Source organism: Oratosquilla oratoria, chromosome 8, assembly GCF_046742065.1.
Source record: "Oratosquilla oratoria isolate Oo_2021 chromosome 8, ASM4674206v1, whole genome shotgun sequence".
Taxonomy (NCBI): Eukaryota; Metazoa; Arthropoda; class Malacostraca; order Stomatopoda; family Squillidae; genus Oratosquilla; species Oratosquilla oratoria.
Window position 1 is genome coordinate 62,698,174 of NC_134784.1, and position 15,000 is coordinate 62,713,173.

The 15,000-nt window shown below is 35.3% G+C and overlaps 1 protein-coding gene across 3 annotated transcripts in view; it reads right to left on the minus strand.

Moving 5' to 3' along the window:
- The window catches only part of LOC143027782 (venom allergen 5.01-like), a 569,034-nt gene that overhangs the window by 175,271 nt on the left and 378,763 nt on the right, over positions 1-15,000 (minus strand). The gene's annotated exons all lie outside the window — the stretch shown is intronic.

Here is a 15,000-nt window from a genome sequence, read left to right on the forward strand (position 1 = left end):
TTTCATACACAAGATCCAAGTACTTATCAGCAATATATTTTCTGGATGGAGGAATATAACCTGGCTTCAGGTTCTGAACCATCTTGAGAAACTGAGGATGCCGAACAAGACGAAATGGTAAATTTCTAGCAAATATGATTCTTGTAACTTCTTTGTCTAGATTTTCCTTTTGAGAGGCTGAAGATTTTATGGTAAATCTGTCCAGAGATGTTGATGACTTTCTTTTGGATGAAAATGATTTAGCAGAAGTGGCGCTTGTGGAGGAGTCTGATAGTGAACTTTTTAATGGTGGAGTCAGTTTTGCAGATAATTCAAATGGAGCCGATGACGAAGGGATTAAAGTTGTTGATACAGATCCTAAAATAGAAACAGAAAATATTAGCATATCGCATAATTTATAAATGAATAGATGAATGAATACAGTGTGATTTAGGCTACCTTTGAGTACATTAGTTATTTTTAGATAATGATCATATTCACTCAAGCCACTAAATTATTTGGAAATAATTCAGCCCACACAGGATTCAGTCCACTTTTAAATTCACTAAAAATAATGGGTTAGTTGGGTTAGGTTAGGATAAATCCCTTTCGGCTGAATCCCATGTGGGCTGAATTCCAATGGAACCTATTAAGTATATTACACAATATTGAATGCAATGAATAACAATCATCTAGGCCCCAAAGTTGAGTGGATATAGTATATTATAGTGATATAGACATTACCCAAATTTAGAAGTAATGAAGCTGAAGTACCGTCTCTTTAGGCCTTGCACATGCTTTCCATTGTTCACCAAAATTATATAGTTGCGTATGAAAAGGGAGAAATGCACACAATATAAGTAAAATCATTTACCTGGGTCATCAATTTCTTCTTCTGTATGCTGTGGCTGACCTTGGCATTTATCTCTGTGAGATTTTAATCTTGACATAATGCCCTGTAGTTCCTGGCCGCAGTCTTTGCATTTAGCTCGGCACCCTTTGCCAGAAGTTGTTTGTAGTTTTTCAAAATAATTCCAGACAGGATAATTTTTTTCTGCCTGAAGGAACCACTCTGCCAGGTCCAGAAGACATCCTTCTTGGTTGATTCCAAAGCAGCAACTGACTCAGTGAGAAGCTGCTTACCTAGAACAAGTTTCAACAAGAATCTTGTTGAAACTTGTTGTGGGCTGCACAGTGATATATACTACATGTAGGCTTATACCGTTCCTTGTATACTTGTGGCAAGTCTATATAACACTGCTTATATTGATATGTTAAAGATGTCCTTTGGCAATCAGATCGCATAACAGATAGCAATCCCACAATATTTGAAATCTATAAAAAAAAAAATCTATTTCAATCAAATGAATCTGATTTAGAATTTTTTTTAAGATAAAAAAAAAAAAAAAAAATCGCCAACCCTTGTGTCCACTAACCTCATACAATAATACCTGTTAAGTCCGGCTAAAATTGGCATTTCAAAGCATAAGAGTGCCTTAAAAATAGTTTCTTATTTCACTATAAAGGTTTATATTAACTTATACTGCATTGAATAAGTCAATATTTGATATATTTGTCCTATATACAATGTTAGGTTTCTAGTTTTGATATATTTGTCCAATATAAAATGTTAGGTTACAAAAAAAGCAATGGCCTCCGCTAGCGGACCCAGGGATCTGTGTGCGCACGTCCTATGTAATAGTAGTCCTATATATATATATATATATATATATATATATATATATATATATATATATACATATATGCATATATATATACATACACATATACATATATATACATATATACATACATATATATATATACATATACATATATATATATATATATATATATATATATACACTAAGTTAAACACCACAGCATTGTCACAATTATTTATTTTCTTCCTAATATATATATTTGTGTGTGTGTGTGTGTGTGTGTGTGTGTGTGTGTGTGTGTGTGTGTGTGTGTGTGTGTGTGTGTGTGTGTGTGTGTGTGTGTGTGTGTGTGTGTGTGTGTGTGTGTGTGTGTGTGTGTGTGTGTGTGTGTGTGTGTGTGTGTGTGTGTGTGTGTGTGTGCGTATGCGTGTGCGTGTGCGATGTGTGTGTGCTTATTTGTGTACGTCCGTGTGTTTGCATGTGTGTTTACTTGAACATAACATTCAGTTATGGAGAGTGGATGTCACTTATTTGTTAGAAATGTGCATTCTGCTCTTGAACACAATGTATGTAATGGAAATGAAAGAAGAAAAATCTTGACGAATCTGGTTTAATGAAAATAAAAATCATGTAAAAACATGTTGTCTCAGAAACCGCCAAAGATCTCATAATCTTGAAACATCTCTAATCCTTCGTAAGGGTACGGTTATCCCAAAAATATTGTCAATATTTTCAGAACAATTCATTCAAAAGTACATAACTGTTTACTGCGAAAACGAAAGGTTATGGGAAACGAGACAAAACATTGTCGGAATATACATATGCACAATACGATATATTCCGCACATTTCCTCTGAAGTTTGTTTGTCCGTAGTTCTTCAAAGTATCTACCTTACGCATTCTACTTGGTCATAGGTTTCTTGTTGGTATTCAAACGATTCTCTGCCAGCACAGCATTTTAATGCTTTAACCTTGTCCTCTGCACGTTAATGCTGTGTGTTTTGATTGTAGTCACCTTTGCTTACATAAACAATCTTCTCGTGTTTGTAGTACAAATATGTAGGTACATTTTCTTTGTATTATTTTTTTCCTTATCACTATTATGGCCACTGGTGCTAAATATTTTTCAAACTTTTTGGTTAACTGGACAAATGTTTATGTTAGATATAATTTCAGGAGTTGGGCTAATATTTGTTTTATTGTATTTTTCAACCTCTTGAGCAAAATAGTTAATATATATCCTTTATCGTACCTTCTGCTATACGATTCAGTTCAACTAAAAGAAATATCTTCTACGCTTGCAAGGTTAAACTTAATCAATTACTTCACAGTGCAGTTAAGCTTGTGCCTTTGTTCTCTCTGCCACCAGTTGAATTTATTTATTTAAGGAAATTCCTGTTTCCATATCAATATTTAAACATAGATCTTACTGCTGATTGATTATACACCAAGGTATACAAATTGATGTGGTGCGTTGATCGAGGTTTGCACTACGCACACCGAGGCTCGTCTCCTACGGTTGCTGTCTCAGCACATGAGATCAAGGTGATTGCTTTGGTCACATCCAATCGTCTGCTGGAGTAACCTGAGTTGAAGACCATAAGAAGTGTAGGTATGCAGTTAATCTCAACTTACCATTCCACTCGGACGTAGTGAGAACAGAGAAGTGAGAAACACATGGTAGAGCCAAGTCCAGTTTTTTTTTTTTCTTCCTTTTTTTTACGCAGGTCTACAAACAAACATAATGACATAGGAAAATTATAAAATCTGCTTGAAGACGTAGTACGTAATGCTAGGTTAATATTAAACTACTGGTATTTCTAAGGTAAACTCCTAAACTCAAACCGCATGGACGTTTGCATCTTCCAAATTCTTCTAGGTTGACCTGTGCTGACCTGGAAAGTGTCCTTCGGGTTGATCTAGGTCTTTTGAGGTCACAGAAGCTAGAGGGTGAATCATGCAACCTAGACCAGACTAGCAATTTCCTCGCTATTTTCCTTGAGTACTTTTTTATCTTCTGTTTGTTCTTCTTCCATTTAGGTACATGTCAATGGCACTCTTCTGATATATCTTAATTTCTCTCTTATTATATTATCAAGTATATTTCTGTTCTTCCAAAAGTACTCATGAAGGGAAACTTATTCTCTATAATTACTTGTATTAGATTTTATTCTCCTCTTTTCTTTCCATTTTCCTTTGTTCTTCGTACCATGATCACCATCATATTTCTTTCCACTCCATAATTTTTCTCAATCATGTATGAATTGGCGAAACGCCTGAGTAATATATATATATATATATATATATATATATATATATATATATATATATATATATATATATATATTTAGAAGCTCCGCCATGGGATACGAACCCTGACCCGTGCGTCGATAATCACGAGGCCAAGACGCTAGCGACCATGCTACATGGTGATGGTTCAAAAGAACTGTACTAGTTACCATGTAGCATGGTCGCTAGCGTCTTGGCCTCGTGATTATCGACGCACGGGTCAGGGTTCGTATCCCATGGCGGAGCTTCTAAAAATGTTTCAATCTGTCTTAAACATACACAAATATATATATATATTTATATATATATATATATATGTATATATATGTATATATATGTATATATATGTATATATATATATATATACATATATATATGTATATACACGCGCGCACACACACAGACACACGCACACACACACACATATATATATATATATATATATATATATATGTATATATATATGTATATATATATATATATATATATATATATATATATATATATATATGTATATATATATATATCTTGTTATAGACCAGTGCTAACTCAATTTCAACAATCTTCTTAGTTGTTTCCTCCATTCGTCTTATATGTTTCTTATATTCCGGGGCTAGATTAAAGACGAGTCTACCGAGATCCATGGTATATTGACACTAATTATATAAGTATATTGGCGAGCTTTCGGTTGTTACATACAACCATCTTCAGGCAAATAAATTGACAGGAACGGGTCCATGTCAAATATGCTAGAGGGGGTATGTGTTGACAGGGCTTTTATGGTTGAAATTGAGGGCAATTAGGTTCGGGTCTGATCAGAAGTACTTGCTGGGGGAGTGGGGCTGGGCAAGGTTAGCTTCGGTTGATGTAATGTGTCCTACTGTCCAGGGGGTTTTGTTCAGGTGTGATGAATTCTTTGTTAAGGAGTGAAATGCCTAATGTGTTCGTTTGTATGTTAATGATTGGTGCATGTTGTGAAATGTAGACTTTCTCAAGAATGTGTAGTTTTTTGTGATTGTTACAGCGTTTGAGTATTTTGGTATCGTTAAGTAAGTCTTGTCTTATGGGATTTCTGTTGTGATGTTGATTCATGTGTTTTCGTATTCTACCCATCACGGGGAGTTGGGTGTCTGTTTGTGCGTGTACGGTCACAACACTATCCATAGATCGGTCATACGAGCTCTGAGCTCTCATCCGGGAGGTTAATAACTGTTGATCACAAGTCCAACTTGTGACCCAAGACGATGGTGAATCTTCCACACACACACAGACACACAGACACACACATATACACACACACACACTCACACACACACACACACACACACAATTATATATATATATATATATATATATATATATATATATATATATATATTGATGTAAGCGGAATAGGAAACACAGGAGTCTTAGTCTTGAGTTTATTCCTGACTAGTTTCGCAGGTATGCTTTTTCAAAGGAATATGTGTATATACATATACATATATATATATATATATATATATATACATATACATATATATATATATATATATATACATAAATATATATATACACATATATATATATATATATAATATATATATATATATACATATACATATATATATATATATATATATATATATATATATATATATGTGTGTGTGTGTGTGTGTGTGTGTGTGTGTGTGTGTGTGTGTGTGTGTGTGTGTGTGTGTGTGTGTGTGTGTGTGTGTGTGTGTGTGTGTGTGTGTGTGTGTGTGTGTGTGTGTGTGTGTGTGTGTGTGTGTGTGTGTGTGTGTGTGTGTGTGTATGTGTGTGTGTGTGTGTGTGTGTGTGTGTGTGTGTGTGTGTGTGTGTGTGTATGTATATATATGCATTTGTCATGTGCTAGCCGGGTTGAACGCAAAATTTCGTGTATGTAACTCGAGCATACAAATATATAAGAAAAATTGCGCTCAACTTATATATCTCTTGATGGAGCAATGGGTTAAGTTACTACAGCACTTGTCACGTGCTAGCCGGGTTCGAGTTCTTGACCGTACCACGTTTCAATTCCTGCTTGTTGGACTCCACGGATCTCCCGATGTTGATGGATTACAATTAACATGCATTGTGGTTGATAAAAAGGTATCTCTATTCACTGGGATCCATTCAGTGTTGTACAAATACTTTCCAGCGTTCGTATACTTACCAATTATAATTATCATAGTGGAGATGGGTTGAACGCAAAATTTTGTGTATGTGTATGTAACTCGAGAATAGAAATATATAAGAAACGTTGCGCTCAACTTATATATCTCTTGATGGAGCAATCGGTTAAGTCACTACAACACTTGTCACGTGCTAGCCAGGTTCGAGTCCTTGACCGTACCACGTTTCAATTTCTCCATGTTGGCCTCCACGGATCTCCCGATGTTGATGGCTCAGAATTAAAGTGCATTGTGGTTGATGAAAATGTATCTCTATTCACTGGAACCCATTCAGTGTTGTGTACACACACACACACACACACACACACACACACACACACACACACACACACATATATATATATATATATATATATATATATATATATATACTAGTATACATATACTAGGTAGGCCATGCTAGTTGAGGTGAGATTGGGTGAGGTTGGATTAGGCTAGTTCAGGTTAGGTTAGGTTAGATGAAGTTAGGATAGAATAGTATAAGTATTGGTTGGGATTTTCAAAGTGTCGTTATATTGACGACGATAGTGATCAAACATGGGGCACTATTTACACAGAGACAGTGAACTGCCATCTGAAGTGTCGATATTATCTGCCTCACTTGCCTTGAGAGATCAAGATCCCATTTTGTACTGATCTGAATGAAATCCTTTGGAATTTTCGCGAAATAAAATGGGATTGTATAGACCACGTGACCACGTTAAGGTGCTCTGACGTCATCCGATCCTAAAATCGTTAAACTTGTTCAGGCAAGGCGAGGTCATGAGGTACTGAAGCACGTTATGCCAGGTCACGACTACCTCGACCATTTCGCGAGGTCAAGTGATGACGCAAATGTGTGTGACACGATCCTTCTTCGTGACGTGCTTCTGCAGGTCACGACGTTTGCCACGAGTGCTCTTAACTCGTAGAGAAGATGAGAAGAATCTTGTGGAACTCAGAAGCATAGGTTGCGTACAGCGTGAAAAATAAAACCACGAAAATAAGAGCCGCGAAAAACAGTAATGCGAAAAATGGTACCACGAAAAACCGTACTGCGGACAGTTCAAAGTGACCCAGTACGTCGTAGATATTTTGTTAAATTTAACGTATAAAATATTATTCATCAAAAGTGTTGTGACTCAAGCCAAACGAAATCAAAACAAATGGAAGTTACTCAACCCAAATATAGACAATAATATCTACCTAGAAGCATCAATTAATTATAGAATAATACATTAGTCACGTGTAACGAGTGTGTAAGGTATATCTGCAGTAGTACACTGGTGGCTAAAAGAAATGTAATGAATGATATTTACTATGGAGTTATAAAGGTTTGTTGTAAGATATCGGATATTTGCCTATAAAATAAAATGAAAATGAAACAGAATGTATAACTGAAAAAGTAATACATCGTTGTTCTTGGTAAGCACTATACAGCCCTATACATTAGTGATAAAAAATAAATAAAAATGATAAATAACAATAGCATATAGCAAATAGATTTGTAGTAAAAAGGGTTGTGAGGTGCTTACGTCAAGAAGCAACTGCCGAACGGGAGTTTAGTCTATAAAAAAAGTCTCAATATTACTATATCATTATTTCATCAATCACATCACCTAGATTGGTTCTTCAATATATGTTACAGTAGAACATGGCTGCGCATTGACAGGTGTTATTACATAATAGATAGAAATAGCATAACAAAGGTATAGTAGAAACCTGCATTGTTTATAATATTTGAATCAGAAATCATCGCCTGACGACGTCAGTTTTCTTTTCGAAATAAACCGATATATTACTACTCACACCATGGCTGTGTATACCTCCATTTAAGTCTGACTGACATGGGGCTAGTTTAGCCGCTAGTGTTTACGAATTGTACTATGCGCCACTATTTACCCAATGTCAATGTCTTGCCTCCAAACTATCCAAAGTTTACTTGCTGAGTAAGTTAAAACTTGCAACTAGCACTACTGGATAATAATTTAGTCCCGTGTCAACGAGGCTTTAGATACAGCAGTATAATTTATAGACCTTTGCACCGGTTGATATCAGACTGTTTTATTCAGCTGAGGCCTGGATCAATGCTTGAAAAAAAGTCGCGCGGTGATGTTGAGGAGAACTAAATTCCGAAAACTTCGTCACCGGAACGACGGGCTTAAGGAGCAATCAGATACTTGTCATGGCTGGATGGTCATGAACTTTGGAAAGAGGAAGTTTCGCAAGGCGATAACGAGAAGGAAAAGAAAATTAGAAATGGTTGCAGGTGTCAAGAATAGATAAATAGAGAAGTGGAGGACAAAGGAGGACTGGATCGAAAACTGGACTCGCCTGACTATCCCCACTCGGATTAGTTCCCGTATCTGGAGACCCCCAGGTGGCTCAGTGGTAGCGCTCTTACTTCACATGCCAGTAACCCGAGTTCATATCCCCATAGTGGATGCAAACATGGATGCCAGTAATAAGGGTTCATACACAGTGAATACCTATGTTTGCAGCTGGTAAGGCTCGTCTGATACCTTGCTCAAACACACACACACACTCACACACACACACACACACACAGATACAAACACACACACCGATACAGACAGACGTACACACATACAAGCGTACACATACATATGTTGATACAACACACCCACACATCCACACCCACACACCCACCCATACACACACACACATATATATATATAGAAGCCTGCACACACACACCTTTTGTAAAAGCAAAACAGGAGAAAGATTTGAAAGATTTGGGAGTTTATAAAAGAAATGTCATCTAATATATCTGACAGATATATTAGCAGGATTGTGGGAGAGAGATATAGACTGCCGCAGAACATTAAAGAGGCTTCTCATTACATGGATGAAGAGATGGTTATAAAAGAAAGGTCATAGAAACCCAGATCTACCTTAGACTAGAATATGCGTTAGTGGTATGGTCCCCCATACAGAGTGAAAAATGTAAGATGGAGAGGATACAAAGGACATCAACAAAACTGAATCACAGCCAGGTAGATAGATCGAACACATGAAAATACCCCAACGGACAAAACCCCAGTCAGTAAAAACTGTCATACCTGGACAAAACCCTTATGGCAATCTGCAGGTGGAGGACAAAACCTCAATTCGAAGAAAATACCAATAAATAAATAAAAGTAAAGAAAAATATAAAAAAAAATTAACCAATGTAGTTATTTTGGTTCTTCAAAATAAATAAATAAATAAATAAATAAGTGAATAAGATAGAATAAAAAAATAAAAGTAAAAAACACAAACACACAAATGAACAAACTAAAAACTAAATGTCAATCAATATTGAAAAAAAAAAAATTATTGGTATTTTCTTCAAATTGGGCTTTTGGCCTCCACCTGCAGATTGCCATTGGGGTTTTGTCCGGGTATGACAGTTTTCTCTGACTGGAGCTTTCTCCGTTGGGGTATTGTCCGTTTAGCAGATAGACCATATGAGGAGAGACTAAAAGTATTGGTTTTGCCAACACTGTAAGATCGGGGAGAAAGAGGTACTATGATTAAAGTATTCAAGTTGGTAAATGGAATAGACTAAACTGAGAGAAAAAAAAACTCTTGTTTAAGGACGGGTGGGCTGAGGTTATAGGAACAAATTGAAAAGATTAAATGTCTAAAGTACTTGAATAAATACAGATTTCCATATATTCACATGAATATCCTGGAATAGCTTAGAAGGTGATATAGCCGAAGCTGGGATATTACTTTAATTAAAATCCAAGTACAATAACTGGAAAAAAGAATGTAACACAAGTTGAAATTATATATCAAATTTAAACTAGGTATGATGAATTAAGTAGATACATTTAAGTAAACACACACACACACACACACACACACACACACACACACACACACACACACATACTTACAAACACATACACACAAGTACGAAAGAAGAAATTTGAGTCGAATATTAGATATGGAAAGGGAAATGAGTAATAATAGAAAATGGTGGGCGAACGAAATCATTGAACTAAGCAAGGAGATTGTAGAACTAATGGAATGTTTAACCCAAGCTAACAACTAGATATCCGATCTGAAGAAATTAAACCCTGAACTTAGGAACGAACCCAATATAATGAAAAATTACATAATAGCAGTTATATGTAAAAATAAAAAAATGAGGATTAATGATACTACCAATAGTAAGAACTTAATAAAGAGGTAAATACCAAAATACAAGAAAAAACTGAAAAAATTGAAGAAAACTTAAGTGAGGAAATAATGCAAAAAATTAAGAAATGGAATGAAAATAGAGAAAATGAAGTTATTGCCTAATAAATAATATAACAACACATGCACGAAAATGCAAAAGATAGAATCATTTAAGTAATCAAGGAAAAGGTAAATTGGGTTAGAGATACATTGGATAGAAAAAAAAAAATTATTGTGGTATATGGACTAAGGAAAAAACATGGTCTGGTGAGGTACATGAGAGAAAAATCAAAAAAAGAAACAGCAATATCAATTCTAAAAGAAATACAAGATGGGTAAAATATCTGGAAGATAATATAATAAACCCGAGACAATTTGTATTCAGACAGAGAAGATCATGTACCACAAATTTAATCTGTTTTACTCAAGACCAATAAATATAATACAAGAAAGGAATGGATGGGTTGATTGTGCTTTCTTAGACTTACATAAAGCGTTTGACAAAATACCAAAAAAAAAAAAAAAATGAAAAACATAGGAGGGATACAAGGCAACCTACTAAACTGGATGGAGGACTTCCTGTACGGTAGAAAAATGAGATTAGTACTCAGAGAAAAGTATTGAGGTTAGAAGGAGGTGATTAGTGGAGTCCCGCAAGGATCTGTATTGGCTCCAATAATGTTCGCTATTTATGTGAATGACATGGACGATGATGTAGAATGTTACATGAGCTTCTTTACAGACGATGCTAAATTGCCGAGGAAAGTGAAAACCGAAACGGACTGGGAATCACTACAGAGAGACCTAAACAAGGTTTGGAAATTAAGCCAAAAGTGGGATTTTTTTTTTTGGGGGGGGGAGTGAAGTGTCACTCCCACGGGCTTTGTTTGAGCCCATGGGAGCGATACTTCACTCGCAAATAAAAAAAAAGTGGGAAGTGGACTTCAACATTAAGAAATGTAACATAATGGAGCTCGGTAAAAATAATAGTAAAAAAGAGTATCAGGACAATATACAATCGGAACTAAGGAGGTAAAGAAAGTGGAATCTGAAAAAGACCTGGGAGTAATTATATCAAACTACTTGTCCTCTGATAAACAAATAAACAAAATTGTCGGAGTATAACTTGCTAAGATCAATAAAAGTGGCGTTTACCTATTTGGACGAAGAAATTAGTAAGAAAATATTAGTCTCATTAATAAGGCCAAGACTGGAGTATGCTGAGACATTATGGTCAGCCAGTACCAAAAAGAATATAAAGAAAACTAAAAGAATCCAGAGAGCAACCACGAAAGTTGCCCCAGTACTTTCAAACTTGTCATATGAAGAGAGACTGGCTAAATTGAAATTACCGACTTTGGAACAAAGAGGGAGGCGACCTACTGACCATCTATAGAATTATGAAAGGCACGGAAATACTTGATAGAGAGAACTTACTAAACTGGGACAAGAGAAACACAAGAGAACAAGGATATAAACTCAAAAAGAATAGTTAGAGAAGAGATATGAAGAAAAACAGTTTTCCACACAGAGTGGTGGACACTTGGAACAAGCTACACAAAACAATACAATGGTGGTGAATCATACACACACACACACACACACACACACACACACACACACACACACACACACACACACACACACACACACACACACACACACACACACACACACACACACACACACACACACACACACACAAACACACACACACAAACAAACAAACCAACAAACAAACACACAACAAAAGCCACTCCAGCATTTCCTTACCACATGAATATTCTATCCTTTTGTTAAATCCTTTAGTATATCCATTCAGTCATGTTGGGTTGGATTAGATTACGTTACGCTAGGTTACGTTAGATTAGGTTATGTTAGGTTAGCTTAGGTTAGGCTAGGTTAAGTTAGGTATAGTTAGGTTAAGTTAAGATAGGTTAGGTTAGGTTAGGTTAGGTTAGGTTAGGTTAGGTTAGGTTAGGTTAGGTTAGGTTAGGTTAGGTTAGGTTAGGTTAGGTTAGGTTAGGTTAGATTAGGTTAGGTTAGGTTAGGTTAGGTTAGGTTAGATTGGGTTATGTTTAGTTAGGTTAGGTTAGGTAAGGCTAGGTTACATTAGGCTGGGTTAGGTTAGGATAGGTTATGTTAGATTAGGTTAGGTTAGATTAGGTTAAGTTAGGTTATGTTTAGTTAGGTCAAGTTAGGTTAGATTTGGTTAGATTCATTGTAAGAAAAAATATATATATATATTTTCATATTTTGTCGTAGGTTGCTGGCCCAGGGCCCAAACGTTCGTGGCTCAAACGTCATAGATTCCAAAAGAGAACACACCTTCAGTCCTAGAGTTTTCCTTAAGGGTCTTCACCGAAGAGGAAAGCTGTTCACACAACAGAGTGACAGGCAGCACCTACCCAATTCCTCCATACAATGCCTACGTCTTCTTCATCCCTATTTGTCTTCATGAGAAACCATCGGGCCTTTTTTTATTCTACCGTTGTTTATCTTCTTGAAACTTATTGTTCATCTCTTGGACAGGTGCCAGCAATTCTTTCCTTTTTGGGATCAACCTTGACCAAGACTCTCTACCAATGGTTTTCAGCCTGGGAGCCATGATGAGAATTTAGGGGGGCCTTGGGCTGCTGTTACAAATTATACATATCTACAGTATATCATGTGAGGAATCTGAATAGAAAATCTTCATATATATATATATATATATATATATATATTAATATATATATATATATATATATATATATATATATATATATATATATAGGTATATATACATATATATATATATGTGTGTATATACATATATATATATATATTATATATATATGTGTATATATATATATAATATATATATATATATATATATATATATATATATATATATATACATTTTGGTGGGGTGGGTTTAGGAGAAAAAACAGGGGGGCCTCACAAATGTTAAAAATTCATGAAGAAGGGAATGTTGAAAAAAGAACTACTCCCCCATACTCATTCTGGCTACGAATCCGAACCATCTCATCCCCAGGATGACCCCTCCCCCCTGAAGTCATCGAAGTAGTGGCTGTTCACAGTAAAGTGTGGCAGGCTGTAACGAAGTAACCATTTCGTTTGCATATCTCTCGGTTTGTCTGAGGTCCTGATCATTTGCTCTCGTTGGTCTTGTCTTTTTTCATTCCTCTATTTTCCACTCTGCCTTCTAAACTAATGCATTGATTCTTCTTAACCATTCTTTTCCAGATTGAAATATTCAAACAGGATTAATCGCATTGAAATTGATCCCTTTATAATTCAATAACAATAAAAAACGAAAGATTAGGATGTACATAGAATAGAATAGAGATATATGAAAATAATTCAAAGCATTTTAAGTAATAAACAAGGAAAGAATATCTGAAGGGTAATAACGTTTCCGTTTTGATGACACCGGAAAATGCAAAGATACAAACAGTGAAATTAAGGAACTTTAACTGTAACTTGGGCAATGACTATCTATTGTTGTTATCGTCAGTTGAATGTTATTAGACAGGCGAAAGCTTTCAAACAGTTAACACGATCAAATAATTGGTCAAATAGATAAGTGTATATGCATACATAAACACACATACAAACACACACATACACACACACACACACACACACACACACACACACACACACACACACACACACACACACACACACACACACACACACACACACACACACACACACACACACACACACACACACATATATATATATGTATATGTACATATACATATACTATATATATATACATATATATATATATATATATATATATATATATATATATATATATATATATATATAAAGTTGTACGATTATTCTGCATGACAACAGACGATTTCACTCAGCTGAGTGGAGCCTCCTTAAGTCCAAAGGTTAATATTTTCATTGCCAGAGAAGACTTGTATAATATCTCGCTCTGACAGCCACCAGGTAATTTCATTCCCCTGAGGAAACCCAAGGCCAGAAGGTTAAGGAGGCTTTATCATATCTAGGCCAACTTGTTTCCTGAAGGAACTGGAGGCCTGACCTCATTGCGTAATATGTGTATATATACATACATACATTTATATATATATATATATATATATATATATATATATATATATACATATAAATATATATACATATACATACATATATACATACACACACACACACACACACACATATATATATATATATATATATATATATATATATATGTGCGTGTGTGTGTGTGTGTGTGTGTGTGTGTGTGTGTGTGTGTGTGTGTGTGTGTGTGTATATATATATACATATATATATGTGTATATATATATACATACATATATATATATATATGTATATATATACATATATATATATATATTTATATTTATATAGTGCTCGTCACCATAATACAAACACATACCATAAAAATATAAAAATATATTTGCACACTTGCCAGGGTTTTAATACTGCTTCCTTTACGCTTCACCACGACCCTTAGCCATTTAGGAAGACTCACACAAATTCCTAAGGGTCTGGGGATGTATATTAATCCATGCTTCACGTACAGCAGGCTCGAGCCGGGGAATAGAACTAATATCCTTGCCCATCAAACTTCGCCTCACTATTGACCACAGGTTTTGAATGAGGTTTAGGTCAGGGGAATTGCCTGACCAGTCATTAAAGAAGCTCAC